Here is a 14465-nt window from a genome sequence, read left to right as displayed (position 1 = left end):
TGGGTTCTGGGCAAGGGTGGAGGTCAGCTGGTCTTTGGTGACTTTGCTCCAGCAGCGGTGAGGCAACAGTTGGGTGCGGTGGTGCGTGGTTGGTTTCTTATAGGTGAAGTGAATGCATCGGTGGCCGGTCCAGTGGAGTTCGGTGGTGTGGTTGAAGGCGATGTGGGTGCTTGTGGAGAAGACGGGGTCGAGCGTGTGGCCGGCGGCGTGGGTGGGTTCGGTGACGAGTTGTCGGAGGCCGAGGTTGGCAAGGTTGTCGATCAGGGTGGCGGAGTTGACGTCGTTGTTGTTCTAGAGGTGGAAGTTCAGGTCCCCGTGTAGTCCGTGGAGGCGAATGTGTGGGTGCTGGCGAGGTCGGCGATGGACTCGCTGAAGACGGCCCGGGGTCCAGTAGATGAGTGTTCCTTTGAGGGTGGTGTTGGGGTCGGTGGGGATCCGGAAGGGAAGGTGTTTGGCGAAGTTGAGGGAGTCGTTTGCGAAGGTGTGGACCTGGAGGGTGGACTTGTGAACAATGGCTATTCCTCCTCCAGTTCCGTTGGTGCGGTCTCTGCGGAAGATTTTGTAGTCGTCCAGGATGGCTATGGCAATGTCAGGTGCCGAGGAGTCGTTCCACCAAGTCTCGGTCAGGAAGGCGGAGAAGCGTGGCTCAGTGGTTAGAGGCGGCAGACCCGGATGCTGAGATCGGCCGTGGACCAGGGTTCGATTCCACGCCTCGGCGGGGCTCGGGCTCAAAAATTCCACGGATTCAACAATTCTCGCTCCGGTGCCTACTCGACTCACGGGGTCACACTCTGTGACTCTGGGCAATAGCTTGCTTAATCTCCACTATGGCCCCTCGCGGCGGGATGCCTGGCTTTCACCTTGTGGATACCCTGCTGGGGTATCTCACAGGGGAATACCAGGACGGGTTCCCTAAGCAAGCGCCTTGATACCTTCGGGTGATACGTGCGCTATATAAGTCGCAATACATTTTTACATTTACAAGGCAACGTCTGCTGTGGCGGTGTCGAGCAGGTCCCAGAGCTCGACGGCATGTTTCCGTGCGGAGCGGGTGCTGAGGAGTATGCAGCGGAGGTGGTTGGGTCCGGTCCTGGGAGGTTTGGTGGTTCTGTCACATGTGAAGTTGCAGGTGTGGCAGGAGAAGGGTCCGTGGGTGCGTTTTGGTGTGGCCTGAAAGCAGCGGTGGTCTCGGCCGGTGTTGAGAGCGTGGAGGATGTTGGCGTCATATCATCATCATCATCATCAAAAATCTTTATTTCAGCTAGATTGCCATAAAAGATAACACACAGTGGTGATACAAATAAAACAAACAATTGCATCCCGAACAATTAATCAACAGGGCTAAAATAGATTCATTGAAGCATTAAAAGTAATAGGAAATAGTTACAAATTGATGATGTTTAAAATTGTGCCACTAGTCTGCAACCAAAAGGGCATACCACTGTATTAAGTCTAAGGAGAGATAAAAATTGTTAAAAAAGAACAATTTCGTTGTGATATTAATAAAATTATACAGTTAATCTACAACCCTGGGTAGCAAGCGTCTTCTCTTGTGCCCGAAAATTTCCAGGTATTTTGCTTCCGCAAACACTACCATACTAGAAAGGTCAGATTTGAGGACCCTATATGCCTGCAGGCAATGAGTAAACCACTTCCTTCTCGCCTGCCCGTAAATTTGACAAAAAAACAGTATGTGCAACTCGGTTTCCTGATCATGGTTGCACCCGGGGAAGTGACTCAGGGAGGGGTCAGTCCACTTACTAGTGAAGGCTCGGATTGGCAGACTTCCGTACCTCCACTGTAAGTACAGTTTCCTAGTATTAGATGGAAATATAACATCTAGGATGGCGTTGTATCGGAATCTGGCGTTGTGGGGTGTGCGGGGTCCAGGGGTTCTGCCGCTGGGCGTGGTCCAGGCGCGGACGGGCGCCGACGGGCTTGCCTTTGGCGTGCCAAAGGCACGCCAGCGGCACGCCCGCTGTGCGCGGCCACACAGCGGTCGCCACTTAAGGTGGGGAAGGAGGGAGGAGCAGCTGGGAGGCGGGAGGCGGGAGCGGGGCGACGAGAGGGCATGGCCTCAGGAGCAGTGGTGGAAAAAAGAGCGGGGTACAGAGGGCAAAGGGTGGGGGGGACGAGCAGAGCAAAAGGTTCTGAAAAATGGCACAAATAAGTACAGAGAGCACACAAAAATCAGGAGACAAGAAACAAACACAGATCTGACCCAAGGTCACGGCGGTGATCAGCGGCAGACAGCGGCCACGAACTCGCGTACAGGAACAGGAGCAGGCAGACAGCTGGTGGAGCTGTTTGGCAGCAGGGGGTTAACCTGGGTTGCAAGCTGGGTCAGAGGCATTTTATCTGGAGGAAGTTGTACTTTATTAGAACCCACATACGTTTTCGGCCTAGGACCTAGTACTCATGAGTAACACGGTGTAAATGTTATCAGGTGTGGTCCAAAAAGCGCCAAGTTCACCACAAATACATCTGTGAGATTGGAAGAATGACAAGTGATAAAAAAATTACCGAACAAGTGTATTGCCATATTTAGTGGCTGAATATTAAAATGAGCAAACTGAAGGACACTTGAGCAGTGTGCAAATTAGAGATTTGTTTCTTCATTTTTCTCCTCCAGTGCACAAGTAAGAGCAGGCAGCTTCCGTAATTCATTCGTATAATTCATGACTTCATGGACCAGTGATCATCTAGATATGCGTAATGCAGAATGAAATAATAGAATTATTTGGGGGATCATGGAGGATTAATATTGGATCACGAAGTGCGTGCACAGAATCTTTATACGAGCTGCTGCCGATTTTGGTTCTGAGTACCATGTTCGAGTGTAGGGGGTCGTCTCACCATCCTGTGATTCTGGGTAATTCGCTTAATCTCCCCATGACTAAAAAAACATAATCTGATCTTGTGTAACGTAATTTGGTGCTCGTTTAGCACCTTAACTGCAGCGGCAATTGCGCGGCGGTGCGGCGTCTTTGAAGAGTGGGCGGGGCAGCGTCGGCCTGCGGACGTGCACACCACTACGGAGGTAGTGCTCGCGACAGCCGTTGGCCGACGGGCTCAACAAAGGGGTTAAAGTGCTCTAACGGCCTTGGGCCAACTTGCAAAAAAGTGAAACAAAAAAAACATTACAACTATGTCACAGTTGGACATATGGGGACATATTTTATTTATCAAACTTTCACACAGCGCAATGTAGAGAATCACCTTGCTGCGCTGCATGAAAGGGCAGGAATGCCCTGTATTTAAAATAATACAGCACATTCTTGTCCTTCCCTACCGTTGGCTCACTTTTGGCTACCTAGCACCAATACTGTCACCCTTGCGTCATGATGCTAGGGTGCCTGCTTTGTAGGCAGCATTGTTTTGTGCAGGAAGGGACACCTGAGAGGCATTTTCATATTTCTACATGTGCTGCAGAATACAGCACACATAGAAAGAGGGAACAATATTCTCTTTATGCCTCAGCAAGGGAGGCATAGCATTTTTACGCATTCCCAGGTCTACCACTAATAGTAAATCACCATAATCCAGGGGTGTATGGGTGGGAACACCCACGCTCCACCCATGGAACGCTTCCATGGGGCAGAGTAATCCAAGACTGCGATTTGTGCTGCCTTGTAGTCCTCCATATTTATTAAGCCATGTTGGGCCAAGTAAGGTGGCCTTACATGGCTTGATAAATCTCACTTAGGTTTTGCGTTGCCCTTGTGCCCTCTTGCATGTTGCAAGTGCGGTGCAAAACCATGATAAATCTGGCCCTCGTTGCGATACTTCATTGTCTTTCCTGTATGTCAAAACAGTCAATAGAAGGGATAGTTTGCAGAAAGACAGGTGTACTCATAACATGTTTGCCAATTCCCTTTATCATCAAAAAACAGTATACTTTAATCTGAGAAGAAATACATTATTTTATAGTATCATAACTTAAACCCTTATCAGACCAAATTAAACAATATTTATTACACAATATTTATGCCAAGCGATTTTTCTGCATACAATATTCTGAAAGTCCTAAACTAGCCATTTTCTTTAGTAATGAGAATGGTTCTTTGCTATATATATCCATGAAGAGAAAAGCATGATCACGGATGTATTGATGGAAAATAACCAAGAGGATGCAATAAACCGTGTAAAGGAAACACTCACCTGCATTAAGGGCAGCTGCATCAAAGGACCATGGTGAAAGCCTTCAGCCAAAGTGTAGCCCCATAAACTACTGGGCCTATATTAACTTTGCACATTGTTTGGTTGTGGTGCCCCCGAAGGTCAGCAACAACACAGGACGCATTATGACTTGGTTGTCGGCCTCCCAGAAGCAATATTTGGTCCCCATAAAACTATAGTCTGATTTAAAGAAAAGTGACACCCTAATGTGCTTCCCTTTCCAGCTAAGGTTCTCAAGAAAGCTATCAACCAGCAACTCACCGAACACCTGGAACACAACAACATCCTGGACCCTACCAATCTGGATTTCAAGCCAACCACAACACCGAGACAGCCCTGATCGCACACAGCCACCGACTACATCAGGGTCTCCCGGAACCATGGCAAAATGGCAGCCCTCATCCTCTTGGACCTGTCGCCACCTTTGACATCATCTCCCATCACATTTTGATCAATAGACTCGACCACATTGAAATCCCGGGAGAGGCCCACAAATGGATCACCTCTTACTTTACCTGAAGAACCCAAAGAATCTGTCTCCCACCATTCACCTTGGAGCCCAAGAAGATTATCTGCAGCATCCCCCAAGGATTGTCCCTCAGCCCCACCCTCTTTAACACCTACATGACCCCTCCTGGCCCACACCGTCAGATCAAACGAACTCAACATCATCTCCTACACCGGCGACACCCAGCTCATCCTCTCACTGTCAGAAGACCCCTCCACCGCCAGAGCCAACTTCCACAGATGTATGAGGAACATTGCTGACTGAATGAAGGACAACTGTTTCAAACTCAACACAGACAAGAAGTTTTAATCTCTGGGAACAACACCTCACCATGGAATGATGCATTGTGGCCCAGAGAACTCTGCCCACTCCCATCCCCGACAGACCACGCCCGCAACCTGGGCATCCTCCTGAACAGCAAGCTATCTATGAAGAAACAGGTTATCACAGCCTCATCTGCCTGCTTCCACACCCTACGCATACTCCGCAAGATCTTCAAGTGACTTCCAATCAACACCAGCAGGACCGTCAGGCCGGCCCTCATCACCAGCAGAACTCACTACCAGAATGCACTACCAGAACGCACTACCAGAACACACTATATGTAGGAATCACTGCACACCTCCAGAAGAGACAGCAGACAATACAAAACTCAGAGGCAAGACTCACCCTCGACCTCCCCAGAAGGACCCACATCAGATCAGACCTCACCTCAAGAAACTGCACTGGCTCCTGAGTCAGAAAAGATGCCAGTTCAAGATGCTGACCCACGCATACAAATCCCTGCACAATGAAGGACCAGCATACATCAACAAACACTTGACCTTCCACCAACTGACCAGACATCTATCATTTGCTTCTCTCTTCCTCACAGACACCCCCCGAATATATCTACCTAACAGCAGAGGAAGCTCTTTTTCGCAACTTCCTCATCCAACTCAGGTCCACCGCATCGCTCCAGTAATGTAGGATAGTACTCAAGACCTGGATGTTCAAATGAACAAACCACCACACTGCAGCCAGCATCTCCAGCACCTTGAGACCATCACGCACGATATGCAATGTTTTAGAAATGTTTGATTAATTGAACTCCAAGGGTGTGGCATTAGTGACCCAGAAAGAGGTTTAGGTTAGATTGAAGCCTCTCATATCACCTTTGTGTTTTCCTTAGGGGTATTAGACTCATTGAGTTTCAGGCTCCTACGAAGTTGTTGAGAAATCTGGTTCAACAATGTATATTTGGTTTTCATTGAAATATTCACTGTTTTGCACTGATTATTGTTACAAATGTATTAAACCCTATAGGTATTGCTTTTTCATCATGACACACAAAGTATATTCATATTTACGATATTATTATTGACCTGCTCATATATTTCATTGCTGAGTGAATGATGAGCATTGTGTAACAAAGCCTGTTTTTTTTATTATTGCATGCCACATGATTTGGTATAGGTATCTAAAAGGGTATTATGGCTTTATGGGGTGAGGGTCTGCTGGCACAGAAACCTTTAAACCTCAGGCCTCCTCCAGGCTGCATTTAGGGGGATAGTTGGCCTCTGTGAACAATTTTATGTAGTATGCACTCCTAGAAGAATGCAAGGCCCTTCAGAGGATGCTCTCAGTGCTTTTCCCACCTGCCCTTTGTATATATTTGCAACTTTGTTGTGTTTAATTCTTTATGTGTATTAACATACCTCCCATTTTTAAAAGAAAAAAATACACTGACTAGACCAGGGGTTAGAGCTAATTATGCTTAATGAAAAAGCTCTCAAATTAATATTATTATTAGAGATGCAATAGTAACCACATCAGACAAGATTACATTAGTGGCCACCATATGCAAGATTATCAGTTGCGATCACCCTCAGTGAATCGGGCATGGTTGCAAGCAGAAATGTAAAGAATACTTTGTCAATGTGGAATGCCTCTACATGGGTAATACAAGACAGCTGTAGCTGCAATGCCCCTAGCACCAAGGTAATTACATTAATAATAGCCTCGCCAGCACCATTTGAGTTTTACCACTCAAATATCAGCTTAGAATATATTTAGGAAATTCAACCATTTTTTCTCCAAACATCAAATTTTGAGTTCTGAAAATATACACATTTTCATCTTGAACACATGTTTTTCACTTTTGGTATAGATAGACAAATTCTACCATGCAAAGGCTTCTAATTTAGTTCACTGGGTTCCACACCGAAGAGCTATTTACTGGTAGCACGAGAGCTACCAGCCGCTCATGACCTACTTGTTGGAGAGTCTGGGATTGGACATTGATTTACTGAGTTATTTGTTGCATTGCTTAGCTCTGAGTGGCATATTTACAAGCCCCTCTTGCCACAGGAGCACCACTTTTATCGATGTTCTTATGTCAATAGGCTTTGCCTTCTTCACGAGGCGGCATTAAGCCACTTAATGTAGCTTCACGCTGCCTTGTAAATAAGGCACCCTATCACAATATACTTAGCATAATAGGGGTATGCAATGGGTGTTGCGTTGGGCATTCCGCCACAACACCCATTGATTTTTATGCTGCCCCATATTTACAAGGGTGTCGTAAATATTGGGCACCGCCAAAATTAAGACCAGGGAAAACCTGGTCTTAAACAGACAAAACAAATAGAAATGCTATGTGTGCTGTGCTCCGCCACTTTAGTTGTAAATATGCCCCAGAGTTTCTAGCCCATAGCATCTCCCTAAGTAAGCCTTGGGCTGATCTGTCTTGCTAGCCTGAGAGTGAAGGGCAAAAAGAAGTGCTTGGATCTCAATTTAAGGGTCCTTGGTGTCTGAGGCTGGCTGGTTTCTGTGCCCAGAGAGGTCTGTGGGACTGGCAGGTTTCTGTGCCTGTGTAGGTCTGTGAGACTGGCAGGTTTCTCTGCCTGGGGAGGGCTGTGGGGATGGCAGGATTCTGTGCCCAGAGAGGTCTGTGGGGCTGGCAGGTTTCTCTGCCTGGGGAGGGCTGTGGGGATGGCAGGTTTCTGTGCCTGTGTAGGTCTGTGAGACTGGCAGGTTTCTCTGCCTGGGGAGGGCTGTGGGGCTGGCAGGATTCTGTGCCCAGAGAGGTCTGTGGGCTGGCAGGTTTCTCTGCCTGGAAAGGTCTGTGGGGATGGCAGGTTTCTGTGCCTGTGTAGGTCTGTGAGACTGGCAGGATTCTGTGCCCAGAGAGGTCTGTGGGGCTAGCAGACTTCTGTGCCCGGGGAGGTCTGTGGGGCTGGCAGGTTTCTGTGCCCGGGGAGGTCAATGGAACTGGCAGTTTTCTATGCCCAGGGAGGTCTGTTGGGCTGGCAGACTTCTGTGCCCGCGGAGGTCTGTAGGGTTGGCAGGTTTCTGTGCCCGGGAGGTCAATGGAACTGGCAGGTTTCTGTGCTTGGGGAGGTCTGTGGGACTGGCAGGTTTCTGTGCCTGGGGAGGTCTGTGGGGCTGGCAGGTTTCTCTGCCTGGGGAGGTCTGTGGGCCTGGCAGGATTCTGCGATTGGGGAGGTCTGTGGGGCTGGCAGGTTTCTGTGCCTGGGGAGGTCTGTGGGGCTGGCAGGTTGCTCTGCCTGAAGAGGTCTGTGGGGATGGCAGATTCTGTGCGTATGGTGGTCTGTGGGACTGGCAGGTTTCTGTGCTTGGGGAGGTCTTTGGGGCTGGCAGGTTTCTATGCCCCGGGAGGTCTGTTGGACTGGCAGGTTTCTGTGCCTGGGGAGATCTGTGGGACTGGCTGGATTCTCTGCCTGAGGAGGTCTGTAGGACTGCTAGGTTTCTGTCTCCGGGAAGGTCTGTGGGGCTGGCAGGTTTCTCCGCCTGGAGTGGTGTGTGGGGAAGGCAGATTCTGTGCCTGGAGAGGTCTGTGGGGCTGGCAGGTTTCTCTGCCCGGGGAGGTCTGTGGGACTGGCAGGATTCTCTACCTGGACATGTATGTGGGACAGGCAGGTTTCTCTGCCTGGGGGAGGTCTTTGGGACTGGCATGTTTCTCTGCCTGAGTTCTGTGGGACTGGCAGGTTTCTGTGCTTGGGGAGGTCTGTAGGTCTGAGAGGTTTCTATGCTTGGGGAGGTCTGTGGGGCTGGCAGGTTTCTGTGCTTGGGGAGGTCTGTGGACCTGGCAGGTTTCTGTGCCTGGGGAGGTCTGTGGGGCTGGCTGGTTTCTCCGCCTGGGTAGGTCTGTGGGGCTGGCTGGTTTCTGTGCCTGGAGAGGTATGTGGGGCTGGCAGGTTTCTGTGCCCGGAGAGGTCTGTGGGACTGGCAGGTTTCCCTGCCTTGAGAGGTCTGTGGTGCTGGCAGGTTTCTGGGGCAGGATTCTGGGTGATCTTGTTACAACCCCAGAGTCAGGGATTTGGAGCCATTTATGGACCAGACACATTGATCCTTTTACTGCTACTGAGTGGAGTACAACAGCTTCAGTGCACGGAGCCCCCACAGTTCAAAGGTCGCAAGTGAGGTAGGTTGTGCTGGTGGTAAAAAAAAAGTCCAGAAAGAGCGGAGAGTTACGTGCGCTGGTGCCTGTTTCCACAGAAGTCATGTGCAACCTCTGGTAGAACATGCTTCATAACGTAGAACGGCTGTCAATGTTATTTTTTTCCTTTCATATCAATGGGGTAGGATTGGTGGCTCTTTGCGACAGCAGTAGACAGAGGGTAAGTACATGGTATGCAGTGCCATGAGAATTATGCTGCAGGTACTCAATTATGCAGCCGAAAAGGCAAATTATGAGGTCTAATGCCGCACAGTTTGTGATACTTATGCTTAATGTTTTGTAATTTTTGCACCTTTTAAGACTGTTCTGGCAAACGTTTCACCTCAGTCTCAGTTTAACAACCAAACAGCAAAGAGTAACTGAAAGATGGCCTGTCAATTTTAGCGAAGGGCATTCGACTGTGCAGCAATGCATGTTGCTGTATTTTAGTAACTTTTATCTGTTTCAGCTAGAAACCATTTTTGCTGCAAGTTATGTAGCACCACGGCCACCACAGCCCCAATCCTCACCCTCTCTGCCCCAACCCTCCCCCAACTCCACCCACTCACACCCTGATGTCCAGTTCAGCTGGACCCGCCCCTTCAGAACTGACATTACGTGGAAACTAGAAATCAGAGACAAGAAATCGGGTCAGTTTTGGAGGGAAGTGGATACCACTTTGCCTTGACAAAGTCGGGCAAAACCGGGAAACTTCTCCCAAAGTCACAGATGAAGGTGTAAATTCATAGGTGAAGGGTACATTTTCTTGCGCCCACAAACTGCAATGACAATTTTTGTGTTATCTGTAAAATCCGCAAATCAACATAAATCGCAGGTGAAACTGATGACACACACTTTTAATCTTTAATGTGTAACATAACCCCCCCTCTTTTTCAAACAACCTTCATGTACCAAAGGCGCCTTTCTTTTACTAAATGCCTTCACTCTAAACTGGAGACCTTACACACACAAGTTGTCGTCGCAATGAATTTTGGGTGGGGTGCACTTGTCTGCGGGGGGGTGGCATAGACTGGGGGAACAGACAGACTCAACTGCGTGGGCCGCAGAAGACAGGGCAAACAAGGCTAGCCAGAAAAATAATTAAATTATGGCCTGTGGTCTCCGTCGCACGTTACCTCTCAATTGTCTCCACTCTGGCCTCTGTGATGCCTCCTCCATTCATCTACAGAACCACCAACATTCATGCAGTCCATCCAACCATTCAGTCATGCATTCATGTTTCCACTCACCCAATTCATTCATCTGTTCGTACACGCATGAGCATAACCATCCATCTTCTCCATCCATTTGTTCATTCAGATAGTCATCCATCAATATATTAACCTGCATTCATGTCTGTGAGTGTATTTGTACATCTCTGTCACAGACATTATTCAAGGTTGCTGATGTAGGGACTGGCAACAAATGTTACATGCACTTCTACATACTGCAGAAGGACAGGCGATCAAGAGAGCAGAAAGGAGAGAGAGCAGAGGTAAACTTCATCCAACTACCCATACACATAAATCTATGTACTCTATATTCATGAAATCACATATCCATTCACTTACATTCATGCATCCATACATTCGTACAGGTATGCACCAACAAGCATGCAGAATTCATTGACCAATCAGTTTATTCATGGATCTATCTGAACTCATCATTTCATGTATTTATCCAGAAATTAACCCATCGACCAAAGGTGCATTTGTCCTTTCATTCACACCCACATATTCATTTATAGATCCACCCCACCCAATCTACTTACTCATCTCTTTAACTTCGCCCATCCACATCGACAAATTCATTAATCCATCCACAGACATCTAGTGATCATCCTAGAAGACAATCTCAACATGGCAGCTCAAGTCAACACTGTGTGCACCTTCTGCTTCTGCATCATGCAAGACATCTTCAAATGGTTATCTCAGAACACCAGATGGATCGTCACGCAAACACTCATCATCAACTGGCTGGACTACGGAAACATTCTCTTACACAGACTTCAGACAATACAGAACACCACCAACCAACCATGCCACATTCACATCACACCACACCTCAGAAAGCTTCATTGGCTCCCCTTTCACAAGTGCAGCCAATTCAAACTTTTCATACACATATACAAATACCTACTCAACACAGGACCGGAATGCCTCAACAGCTGCATACACTTTCAACAACCCACCTACGCTCTGCCTCACTCTCATTTGAACACTCTCCCCGCATAGGTAAAAACAAAACTGAAGGTTGATCATCTTCCTACCACATCCAAGACATGGAACGCCCTCCCTCAATACATCAGAGCCTCTTCCTCACTTCTTGAATGCCGCAAAAAGCTGAAGACCTAGTTCTTCATATAAGCACCTTGGGGACCACACACCTACATGCCTGCCCAAATGCCTGAATACCCTCAAGTGACTAGTGAGCAATACAAATCAACATAACATAACACACATAAACCATTGCTACCGTATATCTATCTACCCCAGTGCATGCACACATTCATCACTCTATCCAGCCAAACTAGCACCCATAGCATGTATCTTCCCTATATCATTCTGCTCATTTAAGTATCCACCCACCAGCCTGCTTCAATCAATATGTATACACACACTCACTCATCCAGTGACTTGTGTGAGCACTTGAGTTAATAACGGTGAAGTGAGTACCACTTTGTTGGTTTAGGGAAAAATAAATCTGCATCAGGAGGTGGGCCTACATTTTGATTAGTTACTGATGCTGCAGGTCAGAAGAAGTTCCACAACAGGTCTGTTCTGTCTCTAAGGATCGCCACCGCTGTTTTAGCCCTATTCATTGTAAGCCTATCTGACTCCATCCATTACTGTGTAGTCTGGATGGCAGTGACAGCATTAATATCCATAATTCCCACTGCCTCGATTTCAGCAGACTAATATTTAGGTATTGTCATAGAAGTATGAAATGAGCCTAAATGTAAAGGTATGACCATGACCAGTAAATGTTAACAATGTTGAAAACAATTGAGGTGGATGCCCACCAAGAGATATTAAGAGGTTGGATGAAGAGGGAAAGACGAGGAGAAGGTGGATGTAAGATGTGCAGAACCAGCAAGAGAATGTTAAAGGTTTGGTGAGAGAGTAGAGATGAAGATTAGATTAGGGAGGTAGAGTTTGATGTGAGAAGGGCAGAATCAGCAAGAGGAGAGGGAAGGCAGAAGGGGAGAGGTGTATGTAATGGGGCAAGAACAGCAAGAGAAGATAAAAGGAAAGGGGAGAAGGAAAAGGCATAGCTGTATTTAGGATGGCATAATCAACAGAGAATATAAAGACTGGGTGGAGAGTTGAGAGGTGAAGAGTAGGGCAGGGAAGAGAGATGTGAATGTAAGAGGGGCAGAATCAGCAAGCAATTATGAGAGGAAAGGTGGGAAGATGAGAGGTAAAGAGTAGAGCATGGAGGTATTAGGGCCAAGCGCAATGTAAGAGTGGCAGAACTAGAGAGAGAAAAAATGTGATCCTTATCAACTGTTTTCATTATATTAATTTATGAAATGTGTACTGCAGCTTTATGTTCATGAATGTGGTCTTTTAAAACCATACTCCTTATGTTTTGTAAGGATTTAAGCAATGGACATTGACGCTCTTGCTTTTTGGAGTTGGTTTACACCTTTTAGATACAAAATGTTGCTTAAATTAGCAGTCAGATTTCAGCATGTTTTGCTTATTTTTGGTATCCTCAAAGTGTCGGTATGATAAATCGTTAATTTAATTGGGGAAGATGCCTATTTTTGTTAAAGTACATCTCGGGCTCTGTGAAATATAGGTACATAGAGGAATGCTATGCTATGTATTAGGGGTCACGGTTTCAGTTGGTTAGGCAAAACTTGAGAGGAGGTACATTGTGTGTTTGTGATACTTGTGCTTAATCATGTCGGAGGATGGTGATGAAGTAAAATGTTGCCCCCCCCCTGGAAAAATTTCTGCGGATGCCCATGGATGCCAATCTTGCAGGTAAACTGGTAGGGTGTACGAAAAGTGGCACCAGACATATCATTCGAGGTTTGCATAGCGATGCCTCCCAGAACCAGAGACTGATCTTGGTTCTAACTCTTTGGAACCAGGATCATAGAACATGCTAATCGTCAGCACTAAATTGTGCTGAGTGGGGTTAACAGGATATAAATGCTATTGTCATGACCCATCATACTCCCATAATCAAAAACCGAAGGGAAGCTGTAGCTGAAGCTTAAATACAAGTGAGAACTAAAGAACTATCTACTGACCATACACAGATAATGAGGAGTGTTTTGTGAACTAAGAAAACACATCACATGTTGCTGAAACAGAGGGGCATATGTACAAGCCCCTGTCGTAACCACAACGTCACTTTTTAAGACGTTGTGGTGGCGATAGGGGCATTGCCTTATTTACAAGGCAGTGTTGAGCCACTTACGTGGCCTAACGCTGCCTTGTACATAAGGCCCCCTTTCACGATATGCTTAGCATGAAAGGGGTGGGCAGTGGGTGTTGCGGTGGGCATTCCACCGCAACACCCATTGAATTTGGCACTGCCCCTATTTACAAGGGCAGCGTAAATAGGAGGCAGCGCCAAAATTAAGACATCGGAAAACCTGGTCTTAAGTTGCCGAAACGAGGAGAAAAGCATTATTTTTCTTCGTTTTTGCTTTTTTCATGTGTGCTGCCTTGAGCAGCACACATAGAAAAAGCAAAATGCCTTTGATTGTTTATTTAGAGGAAGTTCCCCCTTCCTGTACATAAACAATCTTTTAAAAAAATGCCATTTTGTGACTTTCGTGTGTGCTGCATTAAGCAGCACACATATTAGTAACAAAATGGGATTTAAAGATTGTTTATGTACAGGAAGGGTGACCTTCCTGTACATAAACAATCTTTCCCCTGCACGCAGATACCCTTGCACTATAGTGCAAGGGTGCCTGCCTTGGAGCTACACTGCTAAGTATAGCGCCAGCGCAGGGGGAAACAGAAGGCTGCACCATATCGTTGTAAATATGGTGCAGCCTTGCGTTTCTGAAGTGGCAGAGTGAGGCATTAATCCGACACCTCGTTCCACCATGTCCTTGAACATATGCCCCAGAGTCTTTCAGGCACACCAGAAGAACAAGCTGTGTGTTGACTATATGCTTTAAATAGGATTCTACATACGTTTTATGAATTTGTGTTAAATCATTGTTCATCCTTCCACTATGGGATGTATCTTGACTTTATGCCAAAGTGTATAGTGACTGTCTCTTAATAATTACATTGTTGTTTCTCCACACTACAATGGGGGGATATTCCAATGAAGTGGCTTAACGCCTCTCTCTGCCACTTCAGA

This window comes from Lissotriton helveticus, chromosome 9, assembly GCF_964261635.1.
Source record: "Lissotriton helveticus chromosome 9, aLisHel1.1, whole genome shotgun sequence".
NCBI classification, from domain to species: domain Eukaryota; kingdom Metazoa; phylum Chordata; class Amphibia; order Caudata; family Salamandridae; genus Lissotriton; species Lissotriton helveticus.
This window is presented reverse-complemented; position numbering follows the sequence as displayed.